This window comes from Myotis nattereri, assembly GCF_964212035.1.
Source record: "Myotis nattereri genome assembly, chromosome: X".
In the NCBI taxonomy this organism is placed as follows: Eukaryota; Metazoa; Chordata; class Mammalia; order Chiroptera; family Vespertilionidae; genus Myotis; species Myotis nattereri.
Window position 1 is genome coordinate 141,030,719 of NC_138078.1, and position 16,783 is coordinate 141,047,501.

Genomic DNA, 16,783 nt, shown 5'->3' on the forward strand with positions numbered 1-16,783 from the left:
TCCTCTCTCCTCTGCTCTCCTCTCCTCCCCTCTCCCCTCTCCTCTCCTCTCCTCTCTCCTCTCCTCTCCTCTCCTCTCCTCTCCTCTCCTCTCTCCTCTCCTCTGCTCTCTCTCCTCTCCTCTCCTCTCCTCTCCTCTCTCCTCTCCTCTCCTCTCCTCTCCTCTCCTCTCCTCTCTCCTCTCCTCTCCTCTCTCTCCTCTCCTCTCCTCTCCTCTCCTCTCCTCTCCTCTCCTCTCTCCTCTCCTCTCTCCTCTCCTCTCCTCTCTCTCCTCTCCTCTCCCTCTCCTCTCCTCTCCCCTCTCCTCTCTTCTCCTCTCCTCTCCTCTCCTCTCCTCTCTCCTCTCTCCTCTCCTCTCCTCTCCTCTCCTGTCCTCTCCTCTCCTCTCCTCTCCTCCCCTCTCCCCTCTTCTTTCCTCTCCTCTCCTCTCTCCTCTCCTCTCCTCTCCTCTCCTCTCCTCTCCTCTCCTCTCCTCTCCTCTCTCCTCTCCTCTCTTCTCTCCTCTCCTCTCCTCTCCTCTCCTCTCCTCTCCTCTCCTCTCCTCTCCTCTCCTCTCCTCTCCCCTCTCCTCTCTCTTCACTCTTCTCCTCTCCTCTCCTCTCCTCTCGCCTCCTCTCCTCTCCTTTCCTCTCCCCTCTCCTCTCCTCTCTCCTCTCCTCCCCTTCCCTCTCCTCTCTCCTCTCCTCTCCTCTCCTCTCCTCTCCTCTCCTCTCCTCTCTCCTCTCCTCTCCTCTCTCCTCTGCTCTCCTCTCCTCCCCTCTCCCCTCTCCTCTCCTCTCCTCTCTCCTCTCCTCTCCTCTCTCCTCTCCTCTCCCTCTCCTCTCTGCTCTCCTCTCCTCTCCTCTCTCCTCTCCTCTCTCCTCTCCCCTCTCCTCTCTCTCCACTCCTCTCTCCTCTCCTCTCCCCTCCTCTCCTCTCCTCTCTCTCTCTCCTCTCTCCTCTCCTCTCTCCTCTCCTCTCCTCTCCTCCCCTCCCCTCCCCTCCCCTCTCCTCTCCTCTCCTCTCCTCTCTCTCCTCTCCTCTCCTCTCCTCTCCTCTCCCTCCTCTCTCCTCTCCTCTCCTCTCCTCTCCTCTCCACTCCTCTCCTCTCCCTTCCCCTCCCCTTTCCTCCTCCTCCTCCTCCTCCTCCTCCTCCTCCTCCTCCTCCTCCTCCTCCTCCTCCTCCTCCTCCTCCTCCTTCTTCTTCTTCTTCTTCTTCTTCTTCTTCTTCTTCTTCTTCTTCTTCTTCTTCTTTCTTCTTCCTCTCCTCTCTCTCTCTCTCTCTCTCTCTCTCTCTCTCTCTCTCTCTCCCAGGTATATGTGTCATTCCCAGGTCCTTTTAGTAATAAACCTGGATCTTCTCATTTTCCTGATGGTTTTTGCTGACGACATCTTGCAAACACAAAAACCGCTAGGGCCAGTCCAACCACAACTTTGGTGACTAATAAGCTGGACTTGGCAAGGAACACATACAAAATGACCTGGTCTCCAAGCACTGACTAGTGGCTCAGAGCACTTCCAGGGACATCTGCATGGATGGCTAGAGAAATGGGTCATAGGGCCTTGAATAAGGAGTGGGGTGGTAAATGGGGAGGGTCATGACATTTCTGTGAGTACACGTGTGAGAATATATATCTGCTGTTTGCTTTGCATGTGTTGTGTGTAAATTACAAAGCTTATTGTACACACACCCAAGTATATACATGTAGAAACACACATGGATATTCTGCCATATACCTGGGATAGAGTTCATGACTTTTTAAACAGGTGAGTGCATGGGTATGGCAGCAGGCACAGTGACTGTTCAGGAATTTTCAAAGAAATTGGTTAGGTGTTTCCCCACTCCTTTTTACTGCAGTGGTAAGTACAATTCTCTGAATTCCTTACTATTAACAAGAATTAACTACATTTTAATTCCCATGCTTTTTGAGAAAGAGTGCATTTTATAGAAAGCCATAGTAATTATACTTCTGTGCCTGGCATAGAGTGGGTGTCCTAGGTTTATACATACATAGATATTTCTTGAATATTGATATGTCAGATTCTGTTCTGAGCACCCGGGGTTCAGAATGAATTGGTGAGGGTCCTTATTTCCAAATATGTACAGAGAACAACAAAGAAATACAATTTTTGCTCTGATTTTGAGGCCAGAAGCGACGTCAGTTCCTCATGCGCATCACACTCTCTTTAACTCAAGACCTCATTATATCATCCCAGCTCTCTGGAAAATTCTAGTTCCACTAGCCACCAGACTGGCTCCTCCTTATTTGCTGTGTCTCATATAGCAAGTCCCTTCCTTTGAAAGGCGTTATCTTGCTCCATCTCCACATGTGTTATCAGGACATCTTGAATTCCACCGTTGCCCTGAGCACCCACCCTAAATTGTGGTAGTTCCTTGTTTTGCTGTATGTTTGTTTTCTCCAGCATGCTGTGAGCGCCACAAGGACTGAAACCGGGTATATGTCCCTGAGCCCGCCTCAGGACCGGGCATCCCAGTGGGAGGAAAGGCACCATGACAGCCAGAAGGCTCAGTTCATAGGATAAGGATAAAGGGCAGATAGGAAGAATGCATCCACATCCATTTCCTAAGTCACAGTTGAAGCTGGTTGAGCAGAAGCCGCTAAAGACTGGAAATGTAATGGTAGAGGTTCTTTTCTGGGCATGCGAGGTCGTGCAAGATCTTACTTAGTTCCTGGAACACTTATTGTAGAGGAAGCACCCCAACTACTAGGGTTCTCTCCCAGAGACTCTGAGGAAGACGCCATCACTTATCCCCTTTGAAGTTCTCAGGTATTCAGGTAAAAGCGCCCAACGAGGTGGCATTACTCGCAATGTCCACCAGAGGGCGACAGGCTGCTGCTGGTACCACCTTCTCTAGCAGGCCAGGGTGAGGAAGCCCTTCAGTTCCTTATCATGTACATTTCTAAGCCCTCAGAGCACAGAACACATAATAAACAACGAAGCCCCTCCTGCAGACGTGAAGACACAGAAGAAAGGATGGACATGGCACCCATCCTGCCCCCAAGCCCCACCTCCTTACTCATGGCTGCAGGGCAGACTAGATTCCCAGGGATCCTGGAATGCTTTCCCTCCTGTGATGTGTGACTAACCCAGCACACAGAGCTCATGGCTTTTCCTGGAGTATAGCTGGTCTCTTTAGGTCCCTTTGCATGTCATCCTGGAGAGAGGACGCGATTAGGAGATGAGTATGATTAACGTAACCGTTTTAGAGATGAGGACCCTGGAACTGAGGCCCAGAGAAGTTTATGAGCAGATTCCAGAATGGGGGCCTCTTCTCTGTGCTGCCACATTGCAACTCTGCCCTTTCCGTGGCCACACTGTGTTGTAAGCCGATGTTTTTCTCTTTCATCCACCAGATGGGCGTGATAGGGTCTATAGCAGCCGTGGGCAAACTATGGCCCGCGGGCCGGATCCGGCCCATTTGAAATGAATAAAACTAAAAAAAAAAGACTGTACCCTTTTATGTAACGATGTTTACTTTGAATTTATATTAGTTCACACAAACACTCCATCCATGCTTTTGTTCCAGCCCTCTGGTCCAGTTTAAGAACCCATTGTGGCCCTCAAGTCAAAATGTTTGCCCACCCCTGGTCTAGAGGTTGCATTTTGTTCACTGCTCTATCCTAGCACAGAGAACACTGCTGGCCACCCGGTAGGTAGGACATGGAGTAGAACTGGAGCGAGAGTAGGTGAGGTCTAGTGAGCTTCCAACTCAGGTGATCCCCGTGTTAGCAGCTTGGATGGAAGAAGGCAGGAGCCTGTCTGGGAGGACGGAGGAGAAACGGTGGATGTTGTCTCATGAGTCTGCTGACTTTGGGCCTATTTCTCCTTCTACCCCCTCTCGGCACTGCACTGTCTCTCCCTTTTCGTGGCCAGAAAAGGGCACCTGAGACAATGTGCATAAAAGTGTCTCCTTCCCAGATCTGAGTACAGTCATGGCCATTGGTTCTGTTTCTCAAAGTCCGGACCTAATAAAGGCATTATTATTGCCCTGTCGCTGGGGCTCAATCGCTGTACTGGGAGATTGCACGTGCAACCTCACTGAGTCCTCGCAGGGAAGCGGAGTGTGGCTTTCGACAGGTGTTACAAAGCCAGACAGCAGTAGGTGGGAGAGTTGGGATTTCAGGCCAGTCCCAAATGCCAAGTGCTTGCGCATCCCTTCAAGGAAGAGGCGCCAAATGCATGGCAGGCACACAGGCCACTGTCAGTGTCCATGCTGACTTTAGTGGTGCATGGATAAACATTTCATGTACAGGTTTGTTGGGAACCATTAGAGATATTGGCCTAGACAAAGCCATCTTAAGAACAATAAGTTTCTGATAGGAACTCCTAGTTACCAGAAACCATGTATGTCCTGAGGTTTGGTCAGCAGCTAAAGATAATTATCTCATACCCTGAAGCAACTACCGCCACAACCGGAGCCTGCTACAACCCTGTTGATAAGCTAATAGGCTTCTCCACCCACCCCCCATCCCTAAAACAGTATATATCCTGCCGCGGTAAGAATAAAATTTGAGGCTTGATCAGGATCTTGTCTTGCCTCCATTTCTTCGCGTCTCCTATCCTCTCATTCCCTTACAGGAATCGTCACGGTACCCACGTTGCATGCCCCGCGGGTCGGGGCACAGGTTTTAAGTGCGTGGCATTGTTTTGTGTGCAGTAAAAAGTCAGCTAACACATAAAGCAATGCTGAGCCCTTTTTAGAGCCGTGGGAAAAACAGGGGCATTGCTCAACCTGTGCCAAACCCTCTAAAGCCACCTTGAAACAGTTCTGTGCTTTCCCTGGCATTCCTCACTGGGCCTAAGCTGCTCATCACTTCTCTCTCTGCAGACAGCAGGGAACTCAGCCCCTTTTCCCAGCAGCTTGTCCAGCTTCAGGTCCCAGCACTCTTATATATCTCTTTTCCCTAGCACAACAGTCTCCTACCTGCATTCTTACAAATGGAATCCTGCCTAGGGCCATACTTTGTATGCCAGGTGATCCATGCTGCCTGAAACTTGTGAACATACTGTTCCTTTTATTTATTTATTTATTTATTTAATTTTTATTAATCATTTTTAATGTTTACATTATTTCAGGTGTCCCACGTATCCCCCTTTACCTACCTCTACCCAACTCTGCCTCCCCCTCCCATGGCCTTCACCAAACTACTGCTCATGTCCATGGATATGCTTATAGGTTCAACATAGGTTTTAAAGCACATATACTCATGATTAATTTGCATATGTCATGGAGAAGCAGAAAATTTCCAATATTCACTTTGGAAGTAAAGCTACTTTTAGAAAAAGAGAAAACACATTGTGCGTGTGTGTGTGTAAGAGATAGTAGAGGAATGTGTGTGTGTGTATGTGTATATATACAGATTTCTTTGTATAGAAACACTGACATGGTAGAAGCATAAAGTCTCAAGCCATTTTCTTTAACCATCTCTCTGGATCCTATCCATGCAATGGAATATCACATAGGTGTGAGTCTCTGTACAATTGAATGTTTTCTGACCTGATGACTGAAAGCCCTTTGACATATGTGCATACCCATGTTTTCCTTCCCTCTCCCTCTTTTCTATCTTAACTTCTAGATGGTGAAGGGCTTGGACCCCCTATTTCAAATAACAAAGGACAAAGTTTGGGGAGCAGAGGGACATGTTAGAGAAGCCAGGTCATAAATTCCCTCCCTCTACTCTAGGGTGGGGGATGATGGGAAATGAGATTGCAGGCTGATAGCTGCCCTGCATAATGGCAAAGTCATGTTATTTGCAATATGCATGGGAACACACACATACTTGATTGGATTCTTTTTAAAAAATATATTTTATTGGTTTTTTACGGAGAGGAAGGGAGAGGGATAGAGAGTTAGAAACATTGATGAGAGAGAATCATTGATCAGCTGCCTCCTGTACGCCCCCCACTGGGTATGTGCTCACAACCAAGGTACATGCCCTTGACCAGAGTAGAACCTGGGACCCTTGAGTCCGCAGGCCGACGCTCTATCCACTGAGCCAAACCAGCTAGGGCTTGATTGGATTCTAATGGGTTGAAGAGGGCAGTCAGGTTAAAAGTTCAATGCATCTTATATGCACATCTAATGAAACATGTGTACAGCCAGACACAAACAGATGGAAAGAGCTCCAGGCACTTTTATCCAAAGTGACACAGCACTGAGGACATTTGTTTGTACTTCTTTGAAATATTATTGCTATTAGAAGTGAAAAGGTGCAAAACATCCATCAGAGAGGTGGGTTAAATAAGTGATGAAAGATCCACATTTCTAAATTCTATGAAGCCATTAGGTAGATGTAGAAAGACACCCGGCACCCATCATTTGATAAAATCTCAAGTATCAAGAAATTACATATTGATTAATAGCAGTTTCAAAGTATAATATATAGAACGCCATACTCTTCCAATTATTATGTTTTTATTTCTGAGTCCTCTTTTCTGAACACTTAACACATGTTTTTCCCCTGGAAAAACCCAATCAATCTATTGATTCGAGTCATCAGAGAACATAGGTGTGTAGATCATAAAAAGGCCATGTGCTAACCTGACTAGCTCGGAAGGCCTGCGTGGTGGTTTTGCAAACTCAAAGACATAAGGTAACCACAAAGGATGGTCTGAAATTAAAACTAACTAAAAGCATGTCCTGGGCCAGTATCTTCCCTGACAAAGATCAACTTTGGTCTTTACTGAGCCTATTGTCTTTTTGCATCTAAGAAAACATGTGAAATGTTTGGGTAACTTGTAACTTCCCTTTTCTGGACCCCGCAGGGTACAACAAATGGCACCAGGGGGAAAACCACAAATTCCCTAATTGTTATTGTTATTGTGTTAATTGTGGACATTTGACTATCCTGTACCCACCTATGTAAAAGAAGCATGTGTCCATCATTTCACTTTTTATCCAATCCCAGAGGTTTCTGCTTTGCTTTCTCCCACCTCCCTAATCTATCACCAATGGATTTCCTGTCACCCATTTATGTCTCTTCCCTTGATTGTGATGTATAAATCAAAGTGAAGAAACTGCCATTCTCTGGGAGCATTATACCAATACCTTGAGATTCTGCTTCCCGGCAATTTTCAACCGCTTGGCTCAAATAAACTCACAAAACTTTATAGGTTTGAATGTTTTTTTACATGAACAGGTGGCAAGGCAAACCACCCAGTAAAACCTTAAGAGAGTGTTGGATCCCTAGTGTCAAAACTGCCATCTGCTTTCCTGGATCAGATTTCTCTGTAGCCAGGAGCAGAAAAGAACCTTGAAATGGTAAATGAGATGAATTGCTTGAGGCTGAGTGTGGACTAGCAGAGAGTGAGAATCTCTTACCCTACCACCTCCAACTGGCTGCAGTCTTAGGGGCATCCACATCTTTTAGGGCTTTCACTTGAGAAAAGAGATTTTCCTGATGAATTTGTGAAAAAGATGCCCTAGTTTTTTTTTGTTTGTTTTTGTTTTTGTAGGGGTTTTTGGATAGCAAAGATGAATCTTGCTCAAAGTACCCCAGAACCTTTTCCATGACAAAGGATGGAGGGCGAAGGACAGGGGAACAAAGTTTTGCCACCCTGAAGCAGGCTTTTCAAATACTGATTTTATGCAGTTTATTAAGAAACAAAGGACTCAGAGCCTTTGACCCTCCCCTTTCCTAAGAGATGCAGATGGAAAGCCTACTCCAGGAAGTGAATCTTGGGATGCTGCCTTAGCTTCATTTGAATTAACTATGGTAAATAGGAGGGCTTCAGGCAGGGGCCTGTTAGCTAGATATAGCCCCTGTGTCTCCTGTTAGCTAGATATAGCCCCTGTGTCTCCTTGTTTCTGAGTGGCCTAGCCGGCATCTCCCAGGTGTTTTCAGATTGTTCATTGTTATTGTTCATTCTCACTTCTGAAATCTAACACCCAGTCCAGTTCCCTGTCCTCCTTTGTTCAAAATGTGATATATACTCAATGTTCCCTAACTGTCTTTGGAGCTCTTGTGCATATGTGAATTCCCCATACACATGTATTAAAATTTAATTGTCTCCTGTTAATCTGATTATTAATTTGATTATTAGCCCAGCTAGATAAACTTAGAATTTGGAAGGAAAAGTATGAATTGCTTTTAGCCCCCACAAGGACATGGAGAGAAAGTAATGCCACTGGAGAAACACTTGTGAAGGTGGCTGCCCAGAGACACAGTCCCACTAAGAGACTGAGATTTAATCCTGAAGCTACAGAATTTTCTCCCTCCCCCACACCTTACCACCACATCAAAGGGGTTCCAGAGAAATAATAGTGAGCCATAACTGAATTCACTGCAAAAAACACACAGATTCTCTGGGTAGGAATGCTTTGGGGAGTCCGAATTCAAGGGGGAGGACCAAAATAAGGACACTACCTCTGACTGGTTTGGCTCAGTGGATAGAGCGTCAGGCCATGGACTGAAAGGTCCCAGGTTCGATTCCGGTCGAGGGCATGTACCTTGGTTGCAGGTTCGATCCCCAGTAGGGGGCGTGCAGGAGGCAGCTGATTGATGTTTCTCTCTCATCGATGTCTCTAACTCTGTATCCCTCTCCCTTCCTCTCTGTAAAAAGTCAATAAAAATATATATTTAAAAAAAATAAGGACACTAGAGGAACTGGAATCCTATGGCACTTCTCCTACAACAAACATAAAACAGCCCAGCTGCTAGTTAATTAACATAAATATTCCCACTGAATGCCTATTTAATCAGGTCCTGGTACCCAAAGAATACATCTGGCTTTCAACAACAAAATTGCAAACAGGCCCAAAATCAAGAGGGTAAGAACAAAAACCATAATCATACCAATTGATGCAGAAAAAGCACGGGACATAATGCAACAGCATTCATATTAAAAACTCCCAGTAAACTAGCAGTAGAGGAGAACTTCCTCAACTTGATTTAAAAAAGAAAAGGAAAAGGTCTATGGCCTGGCTGGTGTTACTCAGTGGTTGAGCATTGACCTATGAACCAGGAGTTCATGGTTTGATTCCTGGTCAGGGCACATACATGCCCAGGTTGTGACAGCTCGATTCCCAGTGTGGGGTGTGCAGGACAATGATTCTCTCTCATCATTGATGTTTCTCTCTCTCCCTCTCCCTACCTCTCTAAAGTCAATTAAAAAATACATTTTTTAAAAAGGTCTATGAAAAACCTATAGGTAACATAATACTTGAAAGTGAGAATCAGACACTATCCACCAAACCCCAAGACATGTCTGCTGTCATCACTCCTGTTCAACATGTAATGGAAACCTGGCTTCCAATTAAAAAAAAAGAAAGAAAGAAAGAAAAGGCGTGCAGACTGGAAATGTTTAAAAATTTTAGTTTACTTTCTGAGAACACGATTGTCTATGTAGGAAACTCCAAAGAATCTAGAGAAAATTGTGGAATTGATAAGGAAGTTTAGCGAGACCAAATGATACAAAGTCAGGAAGTGAAGAATTAGAACTTAGTATTTTAATAGACTACCCTTTTATAATAGCTACACCCCCACATACAAAGTACTTAGGTATAAATATAATATAAAATAATATACAGGATGTCTTTGTGTAAAACCACAAAGAGTGATCAAAGGTATCAGAACTCTTAACTGAAAGGAGAGATATTTCATATACAATCTATACATTAATTGTTAAGATTTCAATTCTTCCCAGGATTATCTATAGAAACAACAGAATAACAATAAAAATTGCCACAAACTCTTTGTAGCTATGGACATACTGAATCTAAAATTTATATTGAAAACCAAAGGCTCTAGAATAGAGAAAACCATTCTGAAAAAGAACATAATTGCATGACTCATATCTGATTTCAAGACTGATTAGAGGGCTTTAGCAATCACGACAGTATGGTGTTGGCAAAGAATAGACACAGAGTTCAGTATAGACCCCCACAAGTATGACTCACCTGAGTTTGGCAGAAGCACAATTTGATGGGGAAAAAATGAATCAGTGCTGTAACAACTCTGAGTCAATGTCAAAAAATGTAACCTAGACCCAGTCTTTACACTTTAAAAAAATTACCTCAAAATGAACCAAAGTCCTATATGTAAAATTGAAAATATAACACATGTGGAAGAAAACAGAGGAGAAAATTAACATGAGTTTGTGTTTGCTGATGAGCTTCTAGAAGGAAGCCCAGAAGAAGAACCCACGTGCTCTGGAAAAGAGACTGTAAGAAAGGCAAGCTAAAGAATCTCAGTAAGAACATATTTTGTGGCATTTTAACTTGTCTTAGTCCCATCCCCACTCTCTTGGTCAGAGTAGCCTTAAAAACAAACAGCCCCTGCCCTAACCAGTTTGGCTCAGTGGATAGAGCTTCGGCCTGAGGACTGAAGGGTCCCAGGTTGGATTCTGATCAAGGCCATGTACCTTGGTTACGGGCACATCCCCAGTAGGGAATGTGCAGGAGGCAGCTAAATCGATGTTTCTCTCTCATCAATGTTTCTCTCTATCCCTCTCCCTTCCTCTCTGTGAAAAAATCAATAAAAAATATTAAAACACACACACACACACACCCCAAACAAACAACTAACAGCCCCAAATTATGGTGAAAACCAGTAACCTGCCACCAGCCATTGGAGGAGGGAGGATGTGGGTGGAGATACTTCAAAGCCTCATTCCCAAAGAATTGTCACTGAAGATCTCACTTGCAAAGCTGTATTTATTTGACCTGAGTCACAGCTCACCTAGTACCTCCCTGGAGGCATTTGTCAAAAACAGTTACAGGCAATTGCTTAATTTCATGGCTGTCTGAAGTGATGGATAACAGTTGAGACAAACAATAAACTAATAACAAATCTTACAAGGGAAAGTTGAGAATTAGGTATCTATTGGGGTTTTTTAAAGCTCGGACACATTTCTGAGACTCTAAAAGGAAATGTGCATAGATGGGACTATGTACAGGCATAGGAGAAACCTGAGAAAGCCCTAGCTCTGACCTCTGGCTGAACACAAGACTGCAAACAGGAAATGAGGATAAGGTAGAGATGTCAACTGCCTGGCTGAGTGTTCAAGACATGCTTCAACATTCATACAGAGCACCTTTGCAAAGACTGGAAGTAATACTGGTTGTGTTTTAAGGCAATTTCTACCTAATAGCTGACCACTAAGCTAACTAAGCAGTGACCTCAGCGGTCACACTAAAGAAAGAATACAGATTTCACAGAACAAGGTCAGAAACATCACTAAACAAACTAACAACAATAATTACAACAAATAGCAACAAAAGCAAACCCTGGAGAGGGGAGGGAATCTCAATTCCAGAGTTGCCATATTATGTTATTTAGAATGGCTAGATTAAAAAAAAGGTATGAGATATGTAAAAAAGAAGAAAAGCATAGAAAAACAAAAAACCAATCAGTAGAAATTATGTCTGAGAAAGCACAGACATTGGACTTAGTAGATAAAAATTCTAAAGCACTTGTTTTAAATATGTTCAAATAAAGTATATCATGTGTAAAGAACAAAAGAAAATTATGAGGACAATGTCTCACCAGAGAATATCAAATAAAGAGATAGAAATAATATAAAATAACCACATAGAAATTTGGAGTTGAAAAGTACAATAACTGAAGTGAAAACTCACTACAGAGGCTTAACAGCATATTTGAACTGGTTGAAGAAAGAATTGACAAATATAAAGATAGATAGATTGAGATTATCCAATCTAAAGAAAAAAAAATGAAGACAAATCAACAGAGATTCAGAGAGTTGGGTGAGACAATGGGGTGAGGGTCTTATTGACTGCAAAAGGGCATAAAGAAACTTTTTAGGATGATATGTTTTACATTATGGTTATGGTGATGGTTGTATACTGTATATAATTGTCAAACTCATCAAATAATTTACTTAAAATAGGTGACTTTTATTATATGTACTTTATACCTCAATAAAGCTGATTAATTCAAAACATTTAAAAAAAAGGAAGATAGCCGAAACCGGTTTGGCTCAGTGGATGGAGCGTTGGCCTGCGGACTGAAGGGTCCCGGGTTCGATTCCGGTCAGGGGCATGTACCTGGGTTGCAGGCATATCCCCAGTGGGGGATGTGCAGGAGGCAGGTGATCGATGTTTCTCTCTCATCGATGTTTCTGACTCTCTGTCTCTCTCCCTTCCTCTCTGTGAAAAATCAATAAAATATATTTGGAGGAAAAAAAAAAAAAAGGAAGATAGACAAGCTAAAGGCTGGAAGAAAATATTTGCAAAGCTCCTGTCTAAACAGGGACTTATCTATAGATATGAGAAATATAGATAAAAATCAACACTTAATAAACAATCTAACTTAAAAACGGGCAAGTAATCTGAGCAGACATCTCACCCATGAAGATGTACAGATGGCAGATGGGCAGATGAAAGGGTGCTCATTAGCATTTGGCCTTCTGGAACTGCAAAATACAGTAATGATGAGACAGTGCTACACATTTTAGAAACTGACAACACCAACTCTTGTGAGCATGCAGAGCAACAGGAATCGTCACTCACTTACGGTTGGAATTCTGAATCAGACATCAACTTTGGAAGACAGTTTGATAGGTTCTTACCAATGTTAAACAGAGTTTTACTGTAATTTGATGCAGCAATGATGCTATTAAGCATCTGCCCAAATGATATCAAAACTGATGTCCTGTCAAATAAAACACAAATTCAGAATTAGCAAAGGGGAACTTTATTCAAAGGATTATTGCAGGGAAGGTGGGGGCACTATTGTGACAGGGAGAATGCTTTGACCATAAGTTCAGCAAGCCTTTCAAAATTTGGCCAAAAGGCTTTTTATTTCATACTAGTGGCCTAGTGCATGGTTTTGTGCACATTGAAAGGAAATTAATTAGAAGAAATATTTTAATATAGCTATTTGCCCTTTCTCTATAATAGAAGTGTCAACCAAATTCACAATCCACAATGACAGATGAAAACACACATGTGCGATTGGCACCAACAAGAGCTTTATATGTATTGTGCATGTGCGAGTCTACTTAGCCTTTTATATAAATAGAGTAAACTTGCTTAATTAGACCTGCTTTCTGATTTAGCTAAACTTTTTCCAGCCCAGTGAAGCACCCCAACTTCTCTTTCAGGTAATTGTCAGCAACACAGCAGTAAATATCAACATGAAGCAGATTATTATTGTAGATCACGCAGGGAGAACAAAGGGTAAAATATGTAACTGCAGCAGTGTTTGGCTATATTCTGGGCAGTAAAAAAACCAGAAGTCATTTTCAAGTTCCACCATTTCTTTCTTCTTTTCAGTCAGGTCAAGTTTCTAAGCTTTCTAAATCCCCATTTTCTGGCTAATGAAAAGAAAATAGGATTCCACCGAGTCTCCTATCTACCTACTCCAGGACTTCTGTGAGGATCAAATGAGTTGAGGCATGGGAAAACGCTTCACAGACATTTGGTTAAAGTGTAAAATGTTTGCACCTGGCTATAAAGCAAGTCGTGTTCCTGGGCTGAAGAAACTGCAAGGAGGCTAGTGGTCACTAGGGAGAGGAAGCCAGGCATTCCTACGTGACATCATTAACCAGAACCCATAGCGATCCTTTCCGGGCTGGGCTGGGCCGGGCTGTGGGCTGCATTTTGTGCCATAGGGTCTCAGCAATGTCGGCTGCGATTTGGTGGGGTGTCATTCCGGGGTGGTGGCAGGGCCTGTGTCTCACTTGGGGGAAGCTGAGCGTTGTTTCTCTGTAAATGGCTAGTGCGCATCATGGCAGCTCCTGTGTTGAGTGTCTGCCCCCTAGTGGTCAGTGTGAGTCATAGCGACCAGTCGGAAGGTTGGACACTTAGCACATTAGCCTTTTATATATATAGACTAGGGCAGTGGTTGGCAAACTGCGGCTCGCAAGCCACATGTGGCCCTTTGGTCTCTTGAGTGTGGCTCTTCCACAAAATAACACGTGCAGGTGCGCACGTACAATGCGATTGAAACTTCGTGGCCCATGTGCAGAAGTGGGGCGCTGGCCCCACTTGTACCTGCTGACAGTGCAGAGCGATTGGGGCTGTCGCCAGCAGCGGATGCAAGCGGCGGCTGCTGCCCTGATCACCCCTCAGGAGCAGGGGGAGGTGGAGAAACCCTGAGGGGCAATTGGGGCCAGCAGCCACCGCTTGTACCCATTGACGGTGCCGAGCAATCAGGTGCCAGGCCCTGGCAGCAGGTGAGAGCGGTGGCTCTGGTATGAGCAGTGAATACAAGTGGGGCCAGCACCGGCAGCAGGTGCAAGCGCCGGCAGCAGGTGCGAGTGCCCAGAGGGACCGTGGTGTGCAGGAGCAAAGAATTTTCAGTAACCACCAGAGGCTCACCCCAATGACAGTGACCAGTGCCCCACCTTGGTCTGGCACCACTGCTCACCTGCTCCACCATCCTGCCATGGCCAATGCCTGCCATGCTCTGCACAAGCCCCCCTGGTGGTCAGTGCCCATCATAGTGACTGGTTGCTCAGTTGTTATTCTGCTGTTCGGTCTATTTGCATATTAGGATTTTATATCTATAGATAGAGGATACTAAGAATACAGAGTGTGGGAATGGAATGAAAGGGTGGTGTGAACAGATAGAGGAATCAAAGAATGTTTCACTGGTACGCCAGCTCTCTCTCAGGAGGGTTTGTCTGCTGGCTCAGGCTGAGACTGGGTCAAGGTACAGAAACCTAGGGGAAGGAAAGAGCCTTAAGCAGAGTCTGATGGCCAAGTAGTTTGCTCCTGCTATTCAGTGGGCACAAGTAGTTCAGCTAATTGTTTATGAGTTGAGCAATGGGAATTTGGAGGGACCATGTCTGGTTTTGTCCTAAGTTAAACTGGGAGGAATGGGATGCCCATGAATCTTAATCTGAGTCCTATGGGAAGGGAGGCTCCTTGCAGTAAGTCGCTTCCCGGAACATAAAGTGGAGCTCTCTTAACCTTCACTGTTTTCCAGGACCACAGGGCTTGGGTAAAGTTCAACACTGTCAGTCCACATAAAATCCTGCACACCAATGTTTATAGCACCTTTAGTCATGATGGAAAAAATGGGAAACAGCCAAGATGTGTATCAAGAGGCGAATGAATAAACGAATCATTGCATCCATACAATGGAATGTCACTTGGCAAAAACAAGAAATGATCTTTCAGGACACAGACAGACATGGATGAATCTTAAATTCATATTGCTAAGTGAAAGAGTCCAGTCTCAAAAGGTTACATACTGTGTGCTCCAATTATAAGAAATTGTGGAAAATGCAAAAATACAGATAGTAAATAACTGATCACAGTGCTTGGCAAGCATTGCGGGTGGGAACTTGAATAGGTAAAGCACTGGCAATATTTCAGGGCAGTAATATTCTTACCTATGATAAAATAATGGTGGTTACATGATATGCATTTATCAAAATCCTTAGTAATTTATTGCACAAAGATGGACACTTAATGCATGCTAAATGTAAATATATTACTAGGGATACCAGGGGATATTGGGATGGAATGCAGAATGTAAAACAGTAATCTAACCATAAGGCAAATGTATAGAAAAACAGCACTAAAGGGGGTAGGGGGAGAGAAACAGTGCTGACCTCAGCACCTTTGGAAATGAAAGAAGTCTGTAAGGCCAAAGAGAAAAGGAAACTTACACATATATGCAGCATCCTCTGGTGGACAAACTTCTCATCCATGGCTGTAGAGATTAAGAAAACTGACAGCATTATGCATGTGTGGTGGAACTGGACATGTCAGTCACTGGATGGTGGGGATGCTGGATGGTGAGGGGCAGGTCACTCAGTGCTGGAGTGGGAGGTTAGAGATAATAAAGGGGCAAAGGCAAGGATGATCCATGCAATCATACAGTTGGAGACATCCGTATGAATTTATATTTAGGTTAATATAGAGATTGATGCTTACATATACAAGTGTTATACAAATGAACATATGCATGAGTCAATACACACACATATATATTTTGTTTGTCAGCTGACAGGGCCCAGAAGCCACTTTATCGAAGCAGCAATGAGGACACCAGGTGCACAGATATTGGTTCCTGCTGCCATTTCCTAATAAAAGGAAGCTGTGCTCCTTGGAGAACTGGCTGATTCCAGGAGCCTGGACAGAGGCAAGGTGAGGCTGGGACATATGCAAGATGGAAATATGCAAGAAGAGCCAGAAAGCATGGAATTGTTCCGAAGAAATCCCGTATAGCAGATTACACCAAACCGACCTAGGAGCCAACTGCAAATGCTCCCAGTGGCCAAAACTGGAACAATGAAAAATAAATAAAGATTGCCTTATAACCTAAATGCTAAAAGGGAAAATCCGTGAGACCTTCATAATATAAATACATGCAACATTCACACAGAAGAATCCCAAATACTTCCCGAGTATAGTGTGGAAACGGGGGAAATGAGGACGGTGGCATTGGAGAAAGCTGACTAACAGGATCTCAGCCAGGTGATTAAGGTCTGCTTAAACAGTCAAAAACAATGTGGATATTATATACTCTGGATACGATTAGATGAAAATGTTATTTTACCCCGCGGTTTTTCTCCCATAACCCCCACCATCATCTAATCATGAGAAAACACCAGGCAGGTCCGCCACCAACCCTAAAGCCACCCGCGCCAACCACGTCCCCCATGGAGCTGGACGCGCAGCGGGACTGCTGGGAGACTTTCCGGAAGCGGCGGGACCTGCGCTTCAAGGGCGCCGCCAACTTCCTGCCGGACATCTTGGGCCAATGGCACTACACCAGGGGCTGCCCCTGCGGGGAGGTTCATTGGTCCCCGCCCACCTGTGCCTCCTGGGTCGCAGCTGCAGGCTGTGCGCAAGGAAGCAGCAG